The sequence below is a fragment of the Hyla sarda genome, chromosome 1, assembly GCF_029499605.1.
Source record: "Hyla sarda isolate aHylSar1 chromosome 1, aHylSar1.hap1, whole genome shotgun sequence".
In the NCBI taxonomy this organism is placed as follows: domain Eukaryota; kingdom Metazoa; phylum Chordata; class Amphibia; order Anura; family Hylidae; genus Hyla; species Hyla sarda.
Window position 1 is genome coordinate 584,222,965 of NC_079189.1, and position 20,456 is coordinate 584,243,420.

Consider the following 20,456-nt stretch of genomic DNA (forward strand, 5'->3'; position numbering starts at 1 on the left):
AAGCGAAACATGCAAAAATAATGGCTCATCTCGACAACTCATCCCAATACAAAACAAATAATTATTAATCCAAGCATTCTGGCTCATTTCTTAGACAAAACCACAAATTGTTGTGTCTGAAGTTAATTATAAATCCTAACTCTACAAAGACACAAAATACATTGTCTAACTTAGAGAATTATGCTAAAGGCTCATGTACAAGATCATATTATGGATTCAGATCCTTGTTGGACAGATTCATAATAAGTAGCAGGTCATTTTATGTCATTACTGTCCCCTCATCGTCTCCTCGTGTGTCAGTTATTACTGTCCCCTCATCGCCTCCCCGCGTGTCAGTTATTACTGTCCCCTCATCGTCTCCCCGTGTGTCAGTTATTACTGTCCCCTCATCGTCTCCTTGTGTGTCAGTTATTACTGTCCCCTCATAGTCTCCTCGTGTGTCAGTTATTACTGTCACCTCATAGTCTCCTCGTGTGTCAGTTATTACTGTCCCCTCATAGTCTCCTCGTGTGTCAGTTATTACTGTCCCCTCATAGTCTCCTCGTGTGTCAGTTATTACTGTCCCCTCATGTCTCCTCGTGTGTCAGTTATTACTGTCCCCTCATAGTCTCCTCGTGTGTCAGTTATTACTGTCCCCTCATCGTCTCCTTGTGTGTCAGTTATTACTGTCCCCTCATCGTCTCCTCGTGTGTCAGTTATTACTGTCCCCTCATCTCCCCGTGTGTCACAGTCATAAGTGTCCTTTGCCTCTGTTTTCGTGCTGTTCCCCAATTTTGCCTCCAATGTTCATCATCGGATGTCTTCGGTCAACCCTTCTGCTCCACGGGAGGTTTCCGTCCTCCCTGAGCTCGCCTTAGGACACCTGCGTTACGGTTTGACAGGTGTACCGTCCCAGTCAATATCCCCAGCAGAAGTGTTCAGTCAGCGCTCTGGTGTTAAGTGACTGCTGCAGCGGCCTTGTCTACTCCTGCCTACAGAATGTTACTGCCGAGGCCACCGATTGGCCAAGCAGTCACCAGACTTCTGCTGCTTGTGCAACACCTATGTGCCGAATACAGGCAGGACAGCGGATCAGCGCAGAAATGGAGGCGGAGATAAGTAAACCAGTTTGTTATTTTTTTAAGGATGAAACGGCATGACCTAGTTACCACCAAGCCCTGCCTTAGGTTATGTACACATGGCATTTTAAGTCTCTCCAGTAAATGACATTGAATTCAATGGGAATATGCTTGACATTTTTTTTTTTTTACAGGCATAAAGTGTGACATGGCTCCTTCTATTGGCGTGCATTCCAGCCTGCCTACTAAAACAATAAAAGCTTTAACTCACATTACTTGCTCCCTCGTAGGCTGGCACTGCTTTCCCCCACACTGCAGATCGTAGCACCAGGGGAACTGACAGTGTCGCTTGCCAATGACCGGCTGAGGTGTGACTCTTCTGCGGCCAGCGATTTGCTGAGCTGCATTATGACGTTGCGTCAGCAGGCTCCAGCGGGGAAGCAGTCTGTCAGCGGAGATCGGCTGGAGACAAGGCGTCCTGATCAGAGACTACGAGAAAGCGGAGGAAGGTGAGTAAGTGCAACAAATCATTTCACTGGATAATCCCTTTAGGGTCGGGTCAAGTGCTGTACTTTGCTGCATATTTGCTGCTGCGTATTTCCAACCCATTGAAGTCAATGGGTAGCAAAAATCAACTGCACATGAACATTCTTGTGTTCAGGAGAGGGTCACAGTAGGGATCAATAGGCATATTACAGTGTAGGCAGGGATATTTTAGAAGACTAGGGATTGCTTCTTGTGTATCAATTACCATATACATTTTGTGCATCTCATCTGACATCTACAGCAAGTTATGTTTGGTTTTTTATCTGAACAGGTCCCTGGTGTGCACCTCTGTGTTAGATTGGGTAACCTCAGACTATAGGAGGTGTGAGATTTGACTGCCTCCTGCTATGTAGTGTCTACTAACCTAGTGTGACTGACAGCAAATATCTCCTGGAGATGTTACATTAAGTTAATAGGTTGAAGTGGTGGTTTTGGAATTTAACTTGGCATCTTTTTTGTCTATTGATGTGAACTGGGAATATTTGCTTTTAACATGATATCAATAAGAGGTTAACGAAACAGGACTTGCCCTGCAGTGAATTGTGAATAAAAATGTCCTGATTTACTATGAGTTTGTGAACATTCTGGCCATTATATTGTATAGGGTGTTTTCTAGGTTCCATCTCTAATTTTCAGTTGTCTCTGAGCTAGTGGGTGGAAAATGACCATTATGATGCCTCTGTACACTACACACATACACGAGGGCATCTTGTTCCCCTCTATCTTTATAGCAGACCATCAGAGACAGCAGCAGTCTTAAAGTAAAATTGTCAGCTTGCTCTCCCCGCACTAACCAGCGGTACTGGCTGGTAGTGCAGGGGACGCTGACCAGTTTGATGCCTACTGTGCCCGGATCCGTCCCGCCATTCGGCCGAAATCTTCATTTTTCTGTATATGCTAATTAGGTGCTAACTGGCACAGGCGGGGTTACTGGCACTCTGATGTCAGCGCCGCTCATCCGCAGCGCTGCCCAGCTCATCAATATTCCTCCCCTCCCTCCGCCTCTCCCTCTTAATTACAGAGCGGGGAGAAGAGGAAGGAGGGGAGGAATATTGATGAGCTGGCCGCGCTGCGGATGAGGGGCGCTGACGTCAGAGTGCCAGTAACCCCGCCTGTGCAAGTTAGCACCTAATTAGCATATACAGAAAAACAAAGATTTCGTCAGAACGGCAGCACAGATCCGGACACAGTAAGCATCAAACTGATCATCGTTCCCCGCACTCCCAGCCAGTACCACTGGTTAGTACGGAGGGAGCAAGCTGACCGTTTTCCTTTAAGGACATTCTAGAGCAGAGAGTCCAGCACTGGGGAGAGATCAAATACTGATCGTATTTTCCGGCATATAAGAAGACTTTTTAACCCCGTAAAATGTTCTCAAAAGTCGGGGTCGTCTTATACGCCAGATGCTGCAGTCAGCCGGGACGCCCGGGTATGGATTATCTATACCCCGGGCGTCCAGTCCGAAATTAACTTCCCTTGTCACATTCGGGACATCCCTGTGTCCCGAAAGATCTTTTCGGGACACAAGGATGTCCCGGTTACCTTTCTGTGGCCCCACGTTAACTATAAAAATGCAGGGGCCACCGGTAGGTAGCGCACGCATGGATGGATGTCACTGACGTCCAGTGCATGCGCCCATAGGAATGGAGGAGCGGAGCATCGAGAAGGAGGACACACGCTGGCCGGCATGGTAAGTTACCAGCTGCATGTCAGCTTCAGTGCTCCGACCACAACTTCTCCAGTCCCGGGACCTACTGCTATGGCCTATAGGCTATAGCAGTAGATTGTGACCCCTGATCGGAGGAGCAGTGAACGGAGCACTGAAATGGGGCAGTACACAGACATACAGCCTCCAGCCATACATTGTATATGGCTGAAGGCTGTATGTCTGTGGGGGAACTATAGTGCCAAACTAATGTGGGGGAACTACAACCTAATGTGGGGGAAACTATACTGCCTACCTAATGTGGGGGAACTACAACCTAATGTGAGGGAACTACAACCTAATGTGAGGGGAACTATACCGCCAGCCTAATGTGAGGGAAACTATGCCGACAACCTAGTGTGGGGGGAACTATGCTGACAACCTAGTGTGGGGGGAACTATGCTGACAACCTAGTGTGGGGGGAACTATGCTGACAACCTAGTGTGGGGGGAACTATGCTGACAACCTAGTGTGGGGGGAACTATGCTGACAACCTAGTGTGGAGGGAACTATGCTGACAACCTAGTGTGGAGGGAACTATGCTGACAACCTAGTGTGGGGGAACAATGGTAAGGTACCATATCGTGGTAGAGAGGTAGACTTATTCGGCTAGTATATCCCAAACTCTATATTTTAACAGTAAAAGTTGGGATTGTCTTATATGCCGGAAAATACGGTACTATAAACTCCTGCAGTCTGACTACTTCAGGCTCTCTCCAGCCACTCCCCACTCCTCTCTATAAACTTCTAAGGACAGCATGTAACTTGAATTCTCAGTGATTCCTCTCTCAGGACAGACTTGAGCTGTTTTTCAGAATGAATGATGAACATATGTGGGGAGGTGGAACAGAAAAAAAACATTTTAGGGGAAAAAGGCATTTTTCTCTAATAAGATACATTACAAAGTTTCTTCCATTGCTTGTACAATTAAGTAATGCACGGTTTGTTGACAGTGACCATTTAGAGTAGGGTCACACATTGCCGTATTTTGCTGCATATTTTCTGCAGCTGATTTTCCTACCTATTGACTTCAAGGATGTGACCCAACCTTTAAGGTTGCCCCCCCCCCCCCTTCTAAATTCTGACTGAATGCACTGACATTTTGATGGCCATGCAAAGATGTTAAAAGATTCTGAATGAAAAACATGCAGTTTATCACCACTGAATTACAATGGGGTTAATCTGTGTGTAGGGCCATTGGCTTATACATGGCAAAAATCAAGAGTTTCAGTCTCTGATCCTCTGAAAAATCTACGGCCACATGAATATTTTAAGACTGAATAACCAATCCCAATGCAATAATTTTCACATTTACTTTGGGGATTATTGGATCTCTCTGAACAACGGACACCATTCACCTCTTGAGGATGGAGCATTTAGAGTTACATTTGACCCACAAACCACCAAACCTTCACTCCCGGCTCATCTGTTTATCTGCAGCTGCTCTTCGCTATTTTAATAGCTACAGAACAATCTACTTGATAAGAATGGATCTATTTAATCTGATAAGAACATTTTTCACATCTGGACACTTTTCTGTGACCACAACTTTAATTGTATTTTTTTTTTCCTTAAAAGAAAGCTTTCAAGCAACTTCCACAATACAGTAAAAACCACAGAATTGACGGTAAAATCTACGGCACTATGTAAAAGTCTTAAATGACCCCAAGTCACAGGCATTAGAAATTAGAATAAATGCTTAAAAGCTTTCCAAGGATAAGGAACCTGCATCTGTATCTTGTTTGGGAAATGTATCTGATAATAAGAATTTTCAGTGTCAGCACAAATCAACTCACGGAGAATGCAAAGAAACCTACAAAATGTATTATATGTGCAATGTAAATGATCACAACTTCAAAGAAAGTTCCGCTTCTCCCCCCCAGTATCGGTGATGTAAAACCACATCATCTCCGGTTTAATCTACTGAGTGTAATGTTCCATTTAGGCCCTATTCACATCAGGGTTCATTGCCTGTACCCTAACAAGACACATCGACGATCTACCGCAAAAAGGTAATGTGGATGGGCAAGAAAGACAGAGAACCTAGCCTAAAGGGGTTCTCCATTACTGCCATTCCTGAAAGGTCCATAGGGTCACACTAGTGGGGATCCGAAAAGCTGTGACTCCCAGAGTTAACATGAATGTAGGTGCCCTTTTTCCCTAAAATTAAGCTGTGTTCGGAAAGCCTACAGGTTCGCTGTATTTGTTTCTTTTTTTTAGCTCCAACATAGTGAACCTCAGTAAAACTTGGGGGGGGCGGAGGGGCATAAAATGATGACCCTTTAGACAACTCCACATATGCCAAACAAAAGTGGGGATGTGAAGTATTTAAAGGGGCACTCCACTGACCAGCATTCAGAAGTAAATGTTCGGAACGCTGTTTTCGCGCTGTGGGGGTCGGCCATGCCCCTTGTAACATAATGGCCACGTCCCTCAATGCAAGTCTACGGGAGGGGGCGTGACGGCCGTCACGCCACCCCCTCCCATAGACTTGCATTGAATGGGTGTGTCCATGATATAACAAGTGGCGTGGCCGACCCCCACAGCGCGAAAAAAGCGTTCGGATCATTTACTTCCGAATGCTGGCCAGTGGAGTGCCCCTTTAAGGTGAACTGCAATAACACTACGTTTTTGGGTCATCGGGACACACATTACATTTTTTAGGCTTTATTACAGGGGTTCTTGCTTCTGGAACCCTCAGCAAGGGCATACGTACAATAGCTGCTATGGGAGCTCCTGAGGAGAGAGGCCCGACCATGGCTGGTCCCATCCTTGTTCTTCTAGTTTTGGTCTACCGCTTTTGGGAACTGCTTTGTCGGAAAATAAAAGGATAGTGGCATTTACCCAAAGGCCATGGAAAAAACAAGGTGATATACACACCAGGCCTTTCTGTCCTGGAAGAACGAAATAAGATGCCATATTAGGAGGCCCATTTCAAATACCCCCTATGTATGTGAAAGAGGTAAAGCACGCTTGCATTCTCCCTTTAGGAAATGTACAATGAAGCACCGATTGAATTTAACCCTTATAAAGTGAATAGCGGCTCTCAGCTCACATGGGCTTCTGAGCATGGACACTTATCACAACTTATATGGTTCCTTGCAAAAGGTGTCTTATAAGTGGATGGTAATGCACCTTGATTCAACCCATTGAAGTCAGAGATATCCTCCACTGTAGAAGGAAGGAGAGGCACGGAGGAAGAGTCCATCAACGCACAGGTCTCATTACCCTACAAACATTATGGTCCAATATAATACTGAAAAATACTCCCAAAATTTGATCTTACAAGTGATGTTAACAAGCACTTGGACAATGTATCACAAGTCCTATTGGATTACAAGAATACATGTTTCCGATGAATTACAATTATCCGAGGGTGTGTTGGGTTACGACAACTCCAAGTGGATTACAAGAATCTATGTTCCTGGTGGACCAAAGTAAAGTCCAGGTCACAGAATCAAGGTGACTCCAGGTTAAATGCAAAAAGCTGTTGTGTGTATTGGTTTCCCAATCCGCAGGATTGGGAAACCAATAAACACAAGAGCTTTTTGTATTTAAGGGCTCGTTCACATTGCCGTTGGGCTCCGTATAACGTCATCAAGTAAGTCATCAAGTCCGTCAGAAAAGAAATAGTGCATTTTAGCTAAACTCTGCTAAATTACAGGATCCTTGACGGAACCCATTGAAGTCAATGGGATGAGTCGGCACCCGATGCAGCCCATTGTGCTCCGAGCCGTTTTTAGTTTGTTGCAAAAAAGAGAGAGCTGAACTGGCCCTTAACAGGACGGAGCACAGTGGCAATGTGAGCCTAACCTGAAGTTTTTAACTTAATGCCGTGACCTGCATTTTCCTTTGAAGTGCCATATTCTGGTTTGGCCATCCGGATGGTCACTTGTAAAGGGATTTGGTCCTGTGCTGTGTCCTTTTCCACTTCTATGTAGGTTTCTGGTGAAATAAAATTCTTATTTATCCATTTTTATGTTTAATAATATAACTATGGTTCCTCAATATTTCCAATTTGTCTAATAAAAGTTAATTTTATCCACACCCTCCAAATTTCGAGGCTCCTAGGACTGGTCCATTGTGGTTTACGTCATTGATACAGCCTGGTTAATAACTTTAGGATCATTAATGTAACATCGATACTAGATAGTTCTAGTGGATTTGAGAAAGACAATAAGTGACTACTGGCTCCCGGAAACTATTTGCTAGTGAGGCAGCTCTTCCCAAGGGAGACAGGGAGGGGGGACTGTGCCTATAATATCATTGCAAATCCTGCTCTCATTCAGCTGACCCATGCTCAGTAGGGACCAGAACAATCCCCGGTGCCAGCTTAGGTTCCTAACACAACACAGCGCAATTGCTGGATGTTTCCTGATCAGAGATTAATACCGTTTTTTACTTCCACGTCTTGTAAGTTATTTTGTAGTTTTAATAATCTAGGGAGGATTCGGGCTGCTGCTCCATACCGAACTATCACGTCCTAGTGATTCCACCCAACAGAGCAAGCGTAGCATTTCTAATAAATAAACAGATTTCTGAAGCAAGCAACACAAGCAAATGTTAAAGTAAAATGTATCCCCTATCCAAAAGGATAGGGGATAAGTGTCTGATCGCATGTGGTCCGACCACTTGGACTACCCGCATTCTCCTGCCGACACCCCAGGTCTCTCCATGAATAGAGCTGTGTCGACCACAGCACGAAGGGTTGTCAAGCACGCTCTCATCATGCATCCCTATAGGAGAGCCGGAGATACAGTGTTCGGGTATCTCCGGCTCTCCCATAGAGATGCATGGAGGGAGCATGTTGGCCACCTTTTCGTGCTGTTGTCGACACAGCTCTATTCATGAGCCATGGTGCTGGGCAGGAGATTGCAGGGGTCCAAGCGGTCAGACACCCCTGCGATCAGACACTTAACCCCTATCCTTTGGAGACAAAAACAGCAACATTGACCAATATTTACTAAACACAAAAAAAAAAAAAACTTTTTGTAGTGTTTTTTGTTTCCATTTTCAGATGTCCTGAATTGTCCTGACTGTTATGTTTGGATTTTTCTTGATTTTAAGACAAGCAAAGCAGCTATGAAAAGCTAAAACTCACTACACATTTTCATAGGTTCTGTGTGTGTTTCTCTATGTCTGTCTCCCTCTGCAGCTAAAATCTCCAACCTGTTCCCTCTTTATAAACTTCTATGGGAAGCTGTAACCTGATCCCTCTGATCTGAGTTTAGTAGGGCATGGAGTGAGGGGTCTCATAAATGAAGGCATTTTTATTTGATAAAATAGATTACTAAGTTTCTTCGCTTGCATTATCTAAAAGTTTGTTGAAAGTGTAGTAAACATTTAGGCCCAGGGCAGCCAGTCGGACATGCAGTCAGCGCTAGGACCACGCAGACTGCATTGCCGTCCCCATAGACAATAATGCATTTTAGAGCAGATCCGGAGAAAGAATGCTTCTGTCCTCTATGGAAATGCATGGCCCTAGTGCCAATTGCCTGTCTGCACTGCCCCTCCACCGGGGGATCGATGGCCAGAGATTCTTTTCTGGAAACTTGGCCTCAAATTTTGAATGCAAAACTTTATAGAGTCTCATACCTACTACGTGCCAATAATAATACCATACTTGACAAAATTTTGCTAGACTAAATGGGGACACAAGTCATTGCCGCTTTAAAAAACGTTGTGAAAAGGTTGACAAAAAAGTTTTGATTGTTCGGGTTCTGGGTGTATAAGCAGGGAGAAATGCGCACTATGCATGATGTCTTCCAACTCTCTGCACGTGACAGAAGTGGACCCCTAAATTTTATGGGACAGTCTCTGCGCACAGAGAGAGGGGAGAAAAACCCTCAGCCACATGCCTCTCCCCACTTGTTTCTAGCATTCTATCAGGGTCTGATCATCATTTAAAACTTTTGAAAGTCAAATTGAAAAGGTACAAAAGAAGTCCTGTAAACGACTACTCTTGGGTGGGGTTGGCATAAACACTGCACATTTTGTCACCTGTTTTAATAGACTCTCCAAAACTGGTACCCCTCGAACTATGTTATATTGTGGTCTTCTTAGGTGGCCATGGCCTTTTGGCAAACTATGTAGCCCCTAAAGCTATGGCCCTGTGTGCGGCAAGGGAACGTTATGCGAGTGACATACTGTAAATAAGAATCATCATCTTTGTTTGGACAGGATGTTTAGCGCCACGTGTAAGGCTGCCCGCATCCAGAAAAATAAACATTGCAGACGGTGATCATGTTCACCAACTTTTTGTGTACAATGAAAAACAGAACAAACCCCACAAACTGCAGCTAAGTATGTAATGGAAACTATAGTGAAAAATATTAGGACCCTCACTGAATTGCAGATGGCGGGGGGGCAGGGGTGACAATGTCTGTGTACAGTATTAAACTCTGTTCACACTGTAAATATTCTGACTGTTATTTATATAAATATATATATATATATATATATATATATATATATATATATATATATATATATATATAGTAACCTCAGCATCGTGAGCAGGGCTAGGTCGGGATGAGCGTTAAATGTTTACATTACCATTCACTGACAGCAAGTAGAGAGCTTGACAATCCCATAAACTGCAACATGGAGTGATTTATAGAGTACCGCACCAGGAGAGATGACAAATCCTCCATACTCTACATACGGAAACATCCTCCTAAATAGAACCAGCAATGTTCTTGTGGGTATTCATCTTATTAGATCCTGCCCCTGTATCACTTCAAAGACATGAGCTCATCCAGCCCCCAGGATGAAGGGGTGCCCATTATTACTTCCATACATACCAGCTCCATCCAACCCCCACAGTTATCTACGTCCCTCTGATGAACACAAGATCACAGAATAAGGGGTCACAGGTCACACACAGATCTAAGGGATTACAAGAGGGAACATAGCACTGGGTTCACAACAAAAGGTATCACTCTGTAGTCACATCCTGCGGGCTACAAGACTGGACCGAAGACCGCGCTGAAAGCTGCTCTATGGCCGTAACCAATGAGGAGTTCACATATGTCCGACCATCCGGCAAAGGCTCCCATGGGGATCTATGATGCTTTTCATTCAGGTCATTAGATACCCAGTTATGGGAATTGGGAGGTATCTGATCCCCAAATAGTGGCAGCAGGAGTGCCCCTACAAATAATGCCAGAGGTGTGCCCCCAACTAGCACCAACAAAAGTGAATCCCCACCTTGGTGGGGCCACAACTAGCGCCGACAGACGTGCCGGCACAACTAGCGCCGACAGAAATGTGCTCCCACAAATGGTGACAGCTGTGGTGTCCCCACAAGTACTGTCATCCAGTGCTCACTTTTGTAGTTATAGTAGTACAGTGATCCCTCAACTTACAATGGCCTCAACATACAATAGTTTCAACATACAATGGTCTATTCTGGACCATTGTAAGTTGAAACCAGACTCAAAATACAATGCTACAGACAGTACAGATCTGTGAAACGTGTCAATGGCTGGAAGAACTGACCAATCAGAATAGGCACTGGTAAAACCCCTGTATTACTGAAGTCCAGGCACTGACTCGTGTCTGGTAGCGCCCCCTACAGTACAGGGAGGTATTACATGTTCTGTACTCTTTACCTGTACCAGAGTTACCTGCTCCTTTGGACACCAGGTGAGGGTGACTCCATGTTACTTTTTTTAGGACACTGTGTACTGTACAGGACCCCGAAGAAGCTCCTGTCCTCTACATAGACCAGTGTTTCCCAAGCAGAGTGCCCCCAGCTGTTGCAAAACTACTACTCCTAGCATGCCCGGACAGCCTTTGGCTGTCCGGGCATGCTGGGAGTTGTAGTTTTGCAAAAGCTGGAGGCTCCCTGCTTGGGAAACACTGACATAGACAGGGATTTACAGCTCCCAGCAGATCTTTATTACTGTATGTAAGGATTTGCTTTATCTTTATTAGTTATCTACTTATTTTTTCTTTAATCCTCACTTTTTCCTATTTTTGGATGACATTTTGGGGCTTCAGAACCAATTACCAGGTTTCCATAGAGTGATTGTCTCAACATACAATGGTTTCAACATACAATGGTCGTCCTGGAACCAATTGATATTGTAACTTGAGGGACCACTGTATAGTATTGTAGTTTTCTTCACAAATATTGCCAGCTAGGGTGCTTGTAGAAATGGTACAGACCATAGTATCCCCAAAACTAGTGCCAGCAGGGGTGTGCCCCCACAAATTGTGTCAGCTGTAATATGTGTGGCTTCTGGGCTCCAGGACAAAACCTGTACAGTGCTTTCCACCTACCAAGTGTTGTTTATATATAGTGTATTATTTCAGGCCTCTCTCGCCCCAGGGCCCAAACATGACTGCTACTTCTGTATCCTCTATAACTACGCCTTTTGGACAGGTACAAGTTTGGGCATCAAAAAACAATTACTTCACGCTTGGAAATCCAAAATTGCCAGCAAACAAACAGTTAATTGTTTCCTAACCTTGTATTATTGTTCCTTGAAAGTCTCTTCGAGGGGGTTGAAGTGTAATAGGCAGAAAGTAATAAATTAACAGCAGGACAATGTAGGAAAATATTACTAGTGATGACTCTTACCCTGCCAATTGACTGTTTCACTGCCAGACCATGAAAAGTCAGCCCCTAACTATTCACAGGACAAGCAGTCACCATGTGTCGTCTTCTGTCACTTTGTTAAAGGGGTACTCCGGTGAAAACTTTTTTTCTTTTAAATCAACTGGTGGCAGAAAGTTAAACATATTTGTAAATTACTTCTATTAAAAAAAATCTGAATCCTTCCTGTACTTATTAGCTGCTGAATACTACAGAGGAAATTCTTTTCTTTTTGGAATGCTCTCTGATGACATCACGAGCACAGTTCTCTCTGCTGACGTTATTATAATAATAATAACGCTTTATTTATTGTTGTCCTTAGTGGGATTTGAACCCAAGTCCCCAGCAGTGCGAGGCAGCAGTGCTAACCACTGAGCCACCGTGCTGCCCTTAGCATACATCTGCTATGCATCTGCTATGCATGGTTGCGAAAATGGACAGAGATGTCAGCAGAGAGCACTGTGCTCGTGATGTCATCAGTGTTCCAAAAAGAAAGGAATTTTCTCTGTAGCATTCAGCAGCAAATAAGTACTGGAAGGATTAAGATTTTTTAATAGAAGTCATTTACAAATATTACAATGTAAAGAGGTAGCGTGCACTCACCGCGGGTAAACAGCTGCAGGCCCGAGGTCCGGGATCCCCACAACATAGACGGAGACGGTAAGGGGCGCTCAGAGGCTACGCCGGCTGTTTCGGACGTAGGAACGTCCTTCTTCCGGCCTTCCTACGTCCGAAACAGCCGGCGTAGCCTCTGAGCGCCCCTTACCGTCTCCGTCTATGTCGTGGTGATCCCGGACCTCGGGCCTGCAGCTGTTTACCCGCGGTGAGTGCACGCTACCTCTTTACATTGTATTGTTTGATACTTTATCTAGTGTGTGCACCCCGCAGGTGCTGCGTTGTTACTTATCGGGTCCGGAGGCTGCCAGTGTACACCAGCGGTATCGTATATCTGCACGGTGTGCTCTCTCCCTTTCTAGTGGCTTAAAAGGTAATTTACAAATATGTTTAACTTTCTGCCACCAGTTGATTTAAAAGAAAAAAAGGTTTTCACTGGAGCACCCCTTTAATAACTTCATTTACCCAGACAAAATTATGTTTTTTTTCCCTGGAACCAAATGGTTTTCATAGATCCTATATGGGTTATCACCCAGCTTTCCCAGGCTCCAGAACACCAATGCTGACTAGCCATGACTACACTGGGAAGCTGAAACCAGATTCTTTGTTAAATGGGTTTTCCAGAAAGTTATTAAAATTAACTAGAAGATGAACCAGGCTAACTCATAATTCACCACCCCAGTGTCCCCCACCAGGCCTGTTCCGATGACGTCACATACATTAGTCACTTGATACTGCAGCCAATCATTGGCTTTGAAGGTCATATGCCGTACATGCAGGAGGAGACAGACTGGCTCAGTGATTGGCTGCAACATCACATGAACAGTGTGTGAAACCGCAGTGGTGGCCGAAGTACATTTTTGTACCTCCTTTTTTTTAGCCAGCCCAAGCATCTAGTCTTTTTATAAAGTCCCAGAAAACTCCTTTAACTATAGATTTGCTATATATGCAAAAATAGGTTTTGTTGATTTGCCTATACATGTTACCAAACTACAACACAGGTGAGGTTACAGACGTTTCATGGATGTACAGGCCTAAAAAAGGCATGAAACAGCTGTAACCTCACCTCTGTTTCATGGATACCATATCACAAGTTCTCAGCACACCACACTGTGTCCGAAATGTTTCCTCTGGTCTTAAAGGTTTATTTATTTATGTATTTATTTTAAAGAATAAAATCTTCAATTTCATGGAACCAATTTATTAATCTAGTAATCTACTGAAAACATTGCCTCGTTGTCCTCCCCCCTATAAATCTAGTGATGTCATATACACAATGTCGCTATGGGTAATGCGACTCTGGAGTGACGTCATGTGTGCTGCTCACATCACATGACCTTATCATCCAATGACGTGTCTGAAAATCAACCCCCCCCCCCCCCCCCCCATCACCGCTAAGATGCTCATCTTGGTACCATGTGACCACAGTTATAATAATTATATTGCAATATCAAGGGACCGCCAGATTTTAATGTACATCATTTGTTTCTCCAAGACCAGTGACAATAAATCGCAAAATTAAACGTATTATCAGCATATTAGGCACCTTCAGTCCAGGATTCCTTATCATCCGCAGGACAGACCCCGAATCATACAATGATAGAAGTTATGTTGGGATGTTACTAGGGACTGCACAATGGAATCCCATAGCAACCAATCAGATTCCTGCTTTCATTTTCACACACGCCTTAGAGAGCCATAACCACTTTCCAACTTCACTACAACATTTCACAACAAAAACTGTATTATCAACGTACTAAAACTGTCCCGTTGGCTTCATCAATGTGGAAACGTGTAAATCACATTTTGCTCTGCGCTGGAAAGATCGCAACACCGTTTTAAAAAAACTGCAAGGATTTTTCTATGTGGTGTGGAATTTCCAATTGAAGTCAATAGAAGTGCCCTCACAAATAACGCCGAAGGTGCATTCAAAAGTAGTGCCAAAAATGCGTGCTCACAAATATTGCCAGAGTTCACTTACAAAGGGTACAGGTTATAGTATGTCCCAACTAGTGCCAGCAGGAATGCCCTACATACAATTCCAGCAGGAGCCCCGCACAATTGGTGCCAGCAGGAGGGCCACCACAACTAGAGCAAGCAGAAATGTCCTACATGCACTGACAGCAGGAGCGCCCCCACAACCAGAGCCAGCAGGAGCGCCCCCACAACCAGCGCCAGCAGGAGCGCCACCACAACCAGCGCCAGCAGGAGCGCCCCCACAACCAGCGCCAGCAGGAGCGCCCCCACAACCAGCGCCAGCAGGAGCGCCACCACAACCAGCGCCAGCAGGAGCGCCACCACAACCAGCGCCAGCAGGAGCGCCACCACAACCAGCGCCAGCAGGAGCGCCACCACAACCAGCAAGAACGACACCACCACAACCAGCAAGAACGACACCACAACTAGAGCCAGCAGGAGCGCCACCGCAACTAGTGCCAACAGTATTGTCACCACAACTAGTGCCAGCAGGAATGCCCTACATACAATTCCAGCAGGAGCCCCGCACAATTGGTGCCAGCAGGAGGGCCACCACAACTAGAGCAAGCAGAAATGTCCTACATGCACTGACAGCAGGAGCGCCCCCACAACCAGAGCCAGCAGGAGCGCCCCCACAACCAGCGCCAGCAGGAGCGCCACCACAACCAGCGCCAGCAGGAGCGCCACCACAACCAGCGCCAGCAGGAGCGCCACCACAACCAGCGCCAGCAGGAGCGCCACCACAACCAGCAAGAACGACACCACCACAACCAGCAAGAACGACACCACAACTAGAGCCAGCAGGAGCGCCACCGCAACTAGTGCCAACAGTATTGTCACCACAACTAGCGCCAGCAGGAATGCCCTACATACAATTCCAGCAGGAGCCCCGCACAATTGGTGCCAGCAGGAGGGCCATCACAACTAGAGCAAGCAGAAATGTCCTACATGCACTGACAGCAGGAGCGCCCCCACAACCAGAGCCAGCAGGAGCGCCCCCACAACCAGAGCCAGCAGGAGCGCCACCACAACCAGCGCCAGCAGGAGCGCCACCACAACCAGGGCCAGCAGGAGCGCCACCACAACCAGCGCCAGCAGGAGCGCCACCACAATCAGCAAGAACGACACCACCACAACCAGCAAGAACGACACCACAACTAGAGCCAGCAGGAGCGCCACCGCAACTAGTGCCAACAGTATTGTCACCACAACTAGTGCCAGCAGGAATGCCCTTACATACAATGCCAGCAGGAGCCCCGCACAACTAGTGCCAGCAGGAGGGCCATCACAACTAGAGCCAACAGCATCGTCACCACAACTCGTGCCAGCAGAAATGCCCTATATAAACTGCCAGTCGCCACAAGTAAAGCCAGAAGGAGCATCACATCAACTAGAGCCAGAAGGAGCGATGCCACAACTACAGCCAGTAGGAGCGATGCCACAACTACAGCCAGTAGGAGCGATGCCACAACTAATACCAGCAGGAGCACCTTCACAACTAGAGCAAGCAGGAGCGCCACAACTAGAGCTAGCAGGAGCGCCACCACAACTAGTGCCAGAAGGAGCGCTGCCACCACTAGAGCCAAAAGGAATGCCCTTACATACAATGCCATCAGGAGCGCCACCACAACCAGCGCCAGCAGGAGCACTGCCATAACTAGATCTAGCAGGACGACTTCCACCATGAGAGCCAGCAGGAGTGCCCTCACATACAGTGCCAGGAGGAATGTACCTACCAGTTGTAACGACAGCATTGTCCTCACGAATAGTGTCTAACCAAATGATCCCACTGCAATAAAACAGATGATAAAAATTGTCTCATGAAGACAATCACTGTCCATATTACCTGTTAGTGCCTATTAATGTCACCCAGTCAGGACCTCCTATAATCAGCAAGAGCTGAGCAGTCATATTAAAGGGGTAGTCATTCATTATTACTACAAACGTCTGTTTTCTGGAGGATCAGGGAGCCGCCGTGGCTTCATTCCGAGGATTCTGATGAATTTGACATATAAACAACTTCTGCAATGTTGGGGGAGACACAGTGGGGTTTATTTACTAAGAGTGGAGTGTAGGTTTTTTTGTGGGTTTTGATTTCCCACTGGTATTTTCCCAAGGTATTTACTAAGGTTTCCCTACATTTTGCACTTTTCCCCACATTTTGCTTTTTTTTTACACATGCTCTGATCTGTCAGGTTTACCTCAGCTCAAATCCACCACATTTTCTGTGGAAACCTTAGTAAATATGTTGGGATTTTTCAAAACTGTCTGGACCACGCCCCTTTTGTCGGGGCCACACCCACTGTATCCCATGACCACGCCCCCTTTGCAGGTTTTTCTTGTAAAATGGAGGGTTTTCGTTTTTTTGGTCGCAAATTGTGTCGCAAGGGACGTGCGACACAATTTGGCCGCAAAACCAGACAAAAAAAAGAGTCGGGATCACGTTAGTAAATAAATCCCATTATCTTCTGTCCCTCCAGCTCCTGGCTGAGCAGGTTTAGCAGAGAGAGAGATGGCATTAACACTGGCACCAGTTTACCTAAGATGGAGGTCTGCACCCCATATAAATCTCTTTTTAAAAGGGGTACTCTGGTGAATACCTTTTTTTCTTTTAAATCAACTGGTGGCAGAAAGTTAAACATATTTGTAAATTACTTCTATTAAAAAATCTTAATCCTTCCTGTACTTATTAGCTGCTGAATACTACAGAGGAAATTATTTTCTTTTTGGAAACATCACGAGCACAGTTCTCTCTGCTGACGTAATTATAATAATAATAACGCTTTATTTATTGTTGTCCTTCCTCAGCACTGCAAGTGCTATACACTGAGCCACCATGTTGCCCTTAGCATACATCTGCTATGCATGGTTGCTAAAATGGACAGAGATGTCAGCAGAGAGCACTGTGTTCGTGATGTCATCAGTGTTCCAAAAAGAAAGGAATTTCCTCTGTAGCATTCAGCAGCTAATAAGTACTGGAAGGATTAAGATTTTTTAATAGAAGTAATTTACAAATGTTTAACTTTCTGCCACCAGTTGGTTTAAAAGAAAAAAAGGTTTTCACCGGAGTACCCCTTTAAATGAAAGGTGCAGATCTTTTATTCAGTTCCTTTAATCTGGCTGCAAACCATAAAATTGAAACAGCGCTGAGTTTGTAATTTGGCACAAATCATAGTGACATTATAAGGAGTAATTTGTAGTTTTAGCAAAAGGGTTCCTTATAATAAATCTACGAGGAGCTGCATTATGGGCAATTCCCTATGAATCTTTTTTTTCCCCCAATTCCCTGCACCGACTCTTTTAGGACTAACTTGAGTAATTTAAGGTGGAATCTGCATTAATTGCATCTTAAATCAGACTCCTGTTGATTTTAATAGGATTTCATTGAGGGTGTCAATTCTTCCAGCTGAATTCGCAGGTAAAACTCCAAGAAGTCAATGGGACTTTGTGATTCTTGGCCAGAGAGCGCTAATTCAGCTTTCTGCTTCCAAAATTTCAGTGAAGACACTTTCCTCAATGTGAACGTACCCGAAACCCCATCAGCATATGTTCACATGTATATAAAAAATGCAAATGTCGCAATATGCAGAAGGATATCACAAATTCCCATCTCTACGACTGCTCCACAATTTGGTTGGGAAAACTGCTCCCGATGCAATTCCCTAAAGCAACGACCAACAACCTGTAGCTCTCCAGCTGTTGCAAAACTACAACTCCCAGCATGCCCAAGGGATCATTGACCTAAAGTAGTGGTCTCCAAACATTGGACCTCCAGTGGGTGCAAAACTACAATTCCCTGCATGTTAAAAGAATGATAGATTTAAAGCAGCGTACTCCAAACGGCGAACCTCCAGCAGTTGCAAAACTACAACTCCCAGCATGCATAATGGATTATTGACCTAAAGCAGTGGTCTGTAAACAATGGACCTCCAGCAGTTGCAAAGCTACAACTTCCAGAATGCTCAATGGATTAAAGTCCTGAAGCAGTGGTCTGCAAACAGATCTCCAGTGGTTGCAAAACTACAACTCCCAGCATGATCAATGGATTAAAGACCTGAAGCAGTGGTCTGCAAACAACAGACCTCCAGTGATTGCAAAACTACAACTCCCAGCATGCCCAGACAGCTACTGCACTACATTTTAAGGCAACTTTTACTTCACCTCTGGGGATGCAAGGCTTGTTCATTAGGGAGTAACATGACACAGTCAGCTCTGCTACATCTGTATAAACACATCATTATTGTCAGTTACAAGTCACAGAAGGTCACCAGGGAGCAGCTGCTGCAGAACCTCCTGGCAGGGCAGAACACAGAGCAGGCAGTCTGGTGAAGCTATTTTTTCCATTTATAAAAAAACAACTCCCTGGATTTTCCACTGGCTGCAGGTCCTGATAGGATTAACAGGCTGCCCGGAGCCCCCACACGCCTGGGGCACAGATCCATAGCCAGGGGCAGCACTTTACTGAGAATAGCCAGGGAGCCCCTCACCCACACAGCGCCCCCACCACAGGGCAGGCTGCTTACCTGTAGGACAACACTGGGCACCGGCTGGAGGAGGACTCGCTTCCCGGGCTCTGCAGCTCTAGTCCCGGGGACATCCAGTGTGAGGAGAGAGCATGGAGCAAACCCAGCCCTGGATCCCAGTGTATACACAGCAAGCTGGGCAGGACTACAGCGAGCACACCCACCCATCACTGAGGAGGAGGAGGAGACCCCGGACAGTATACAGGGGAGGACTGCTACAGGGTATACAGAGGAGGACTGCTACAGGGTATATAGAGGAGTACTGCTACGGGGTATACAGAGGAGTACTGCTACGGGGTATACAGGGGAGGACTGCTACAGGGTATACAGAGGAGTACTACAGGGTATACAGAGGAGTACTGCTACAGGGTATATAGAGGAGTACTGCTACAGGGTATACAGGGGAGTACTGCTACAGGGTATACAGAGGAGGACTGCTACAGGGTATACAGAGGAGTGCTGCTACGGGGTATACAGAGGAGTACTGCTACGGGGTATACAGGGGAGGACTGCTACAGGGTATACAGAGGAGGACTGCTACAGGGTATACAGAGGAGTACTACAGGGTATACAGAGGAGGACTGCTACAGGGTATACAGAGGAGTACTACAGGGTATACAGAGGAGTACTGCTACGGGGTATACAGAGGAGTACTGCTACGGGGTATACAGGGGAGGACTGCTACAGGGTATACAGAGGAGGACTGCTACAGGGTATACAGAGGAGTACTACAGGGTATACAGAGGAGGACTGCTACAGGGTATACAGAGGAGTACTACAGGGTATACAGAGGAGTACTGCTACGGGGTATACAGAGGAGTACTGCTACGGGGTATACAGGGGAGGACTGCTACAGGGTATACAGAGGAGTACTGCTACGGGGTATACAGGGGAGTACTGCTACGGGGTATACAGGGGAGGACTGCTACAGGGTATACAGGGGAGGACTGCTACGGGGTATACAGAGGAGTACTACAGGGTATACAGAGGAGTACTGCTACATGGTATACAGGGGAGTACTGCTACAGGGTATACAGGGGAGGACTGCTACAGGGTATACAGAGGAGTACTGCTACGGGGTATACAGAGGAGTACTGCTACGGGGTATACAGGGGAGGACTGCTACAGGGTATACAGAGGAGGACTGCTACAGGGTATACAGAGGAGGACTGCTACAGGGTATATAGAGGAGTACTGCTACAGGGTATACAGAGGAGTACTACAGGGTATACAGAGGAGTACTACAGGGTATACAGAGGAGTACTGCTACGGGGTATACAGGGGAGGACTGCTACAGGGTATACAGGGGAGGACTGCTACAGGGTATACAGAGGAGTACTGCTACGGGGTATACAGGGGAGGACTGCTACAGGGTATACAGGGGAGGACTGCTACAGGGTATACAGAGGAGTACTGCTACGGGGTATACA

General features: G+C 45.8%; 1 protein-coding gene across 1 annotated transcript in view; it reads right to left on the reverse strand.

The window, feature by feature from the left end:
• Positions 1 to 19,146, reverse strand: part of PDZD2 (PDZ domain containing 2) — a 412,983-nt gene extending 393,837 nt beyond the window's left edge. Inside the window, exon 1 of the mRNA XM_056545144.1 lies at positions 19,027 to 19,146. The gene's annotated coding sequence lies outside the window, so the exon portion shown is untranslated. The remainder of the gene's footprint in view (positions 1 to 19,026) is intronic.
• Between the last annotated feature and the right edge of the window lie 1,310 nt (positions 19,147 to 20,456).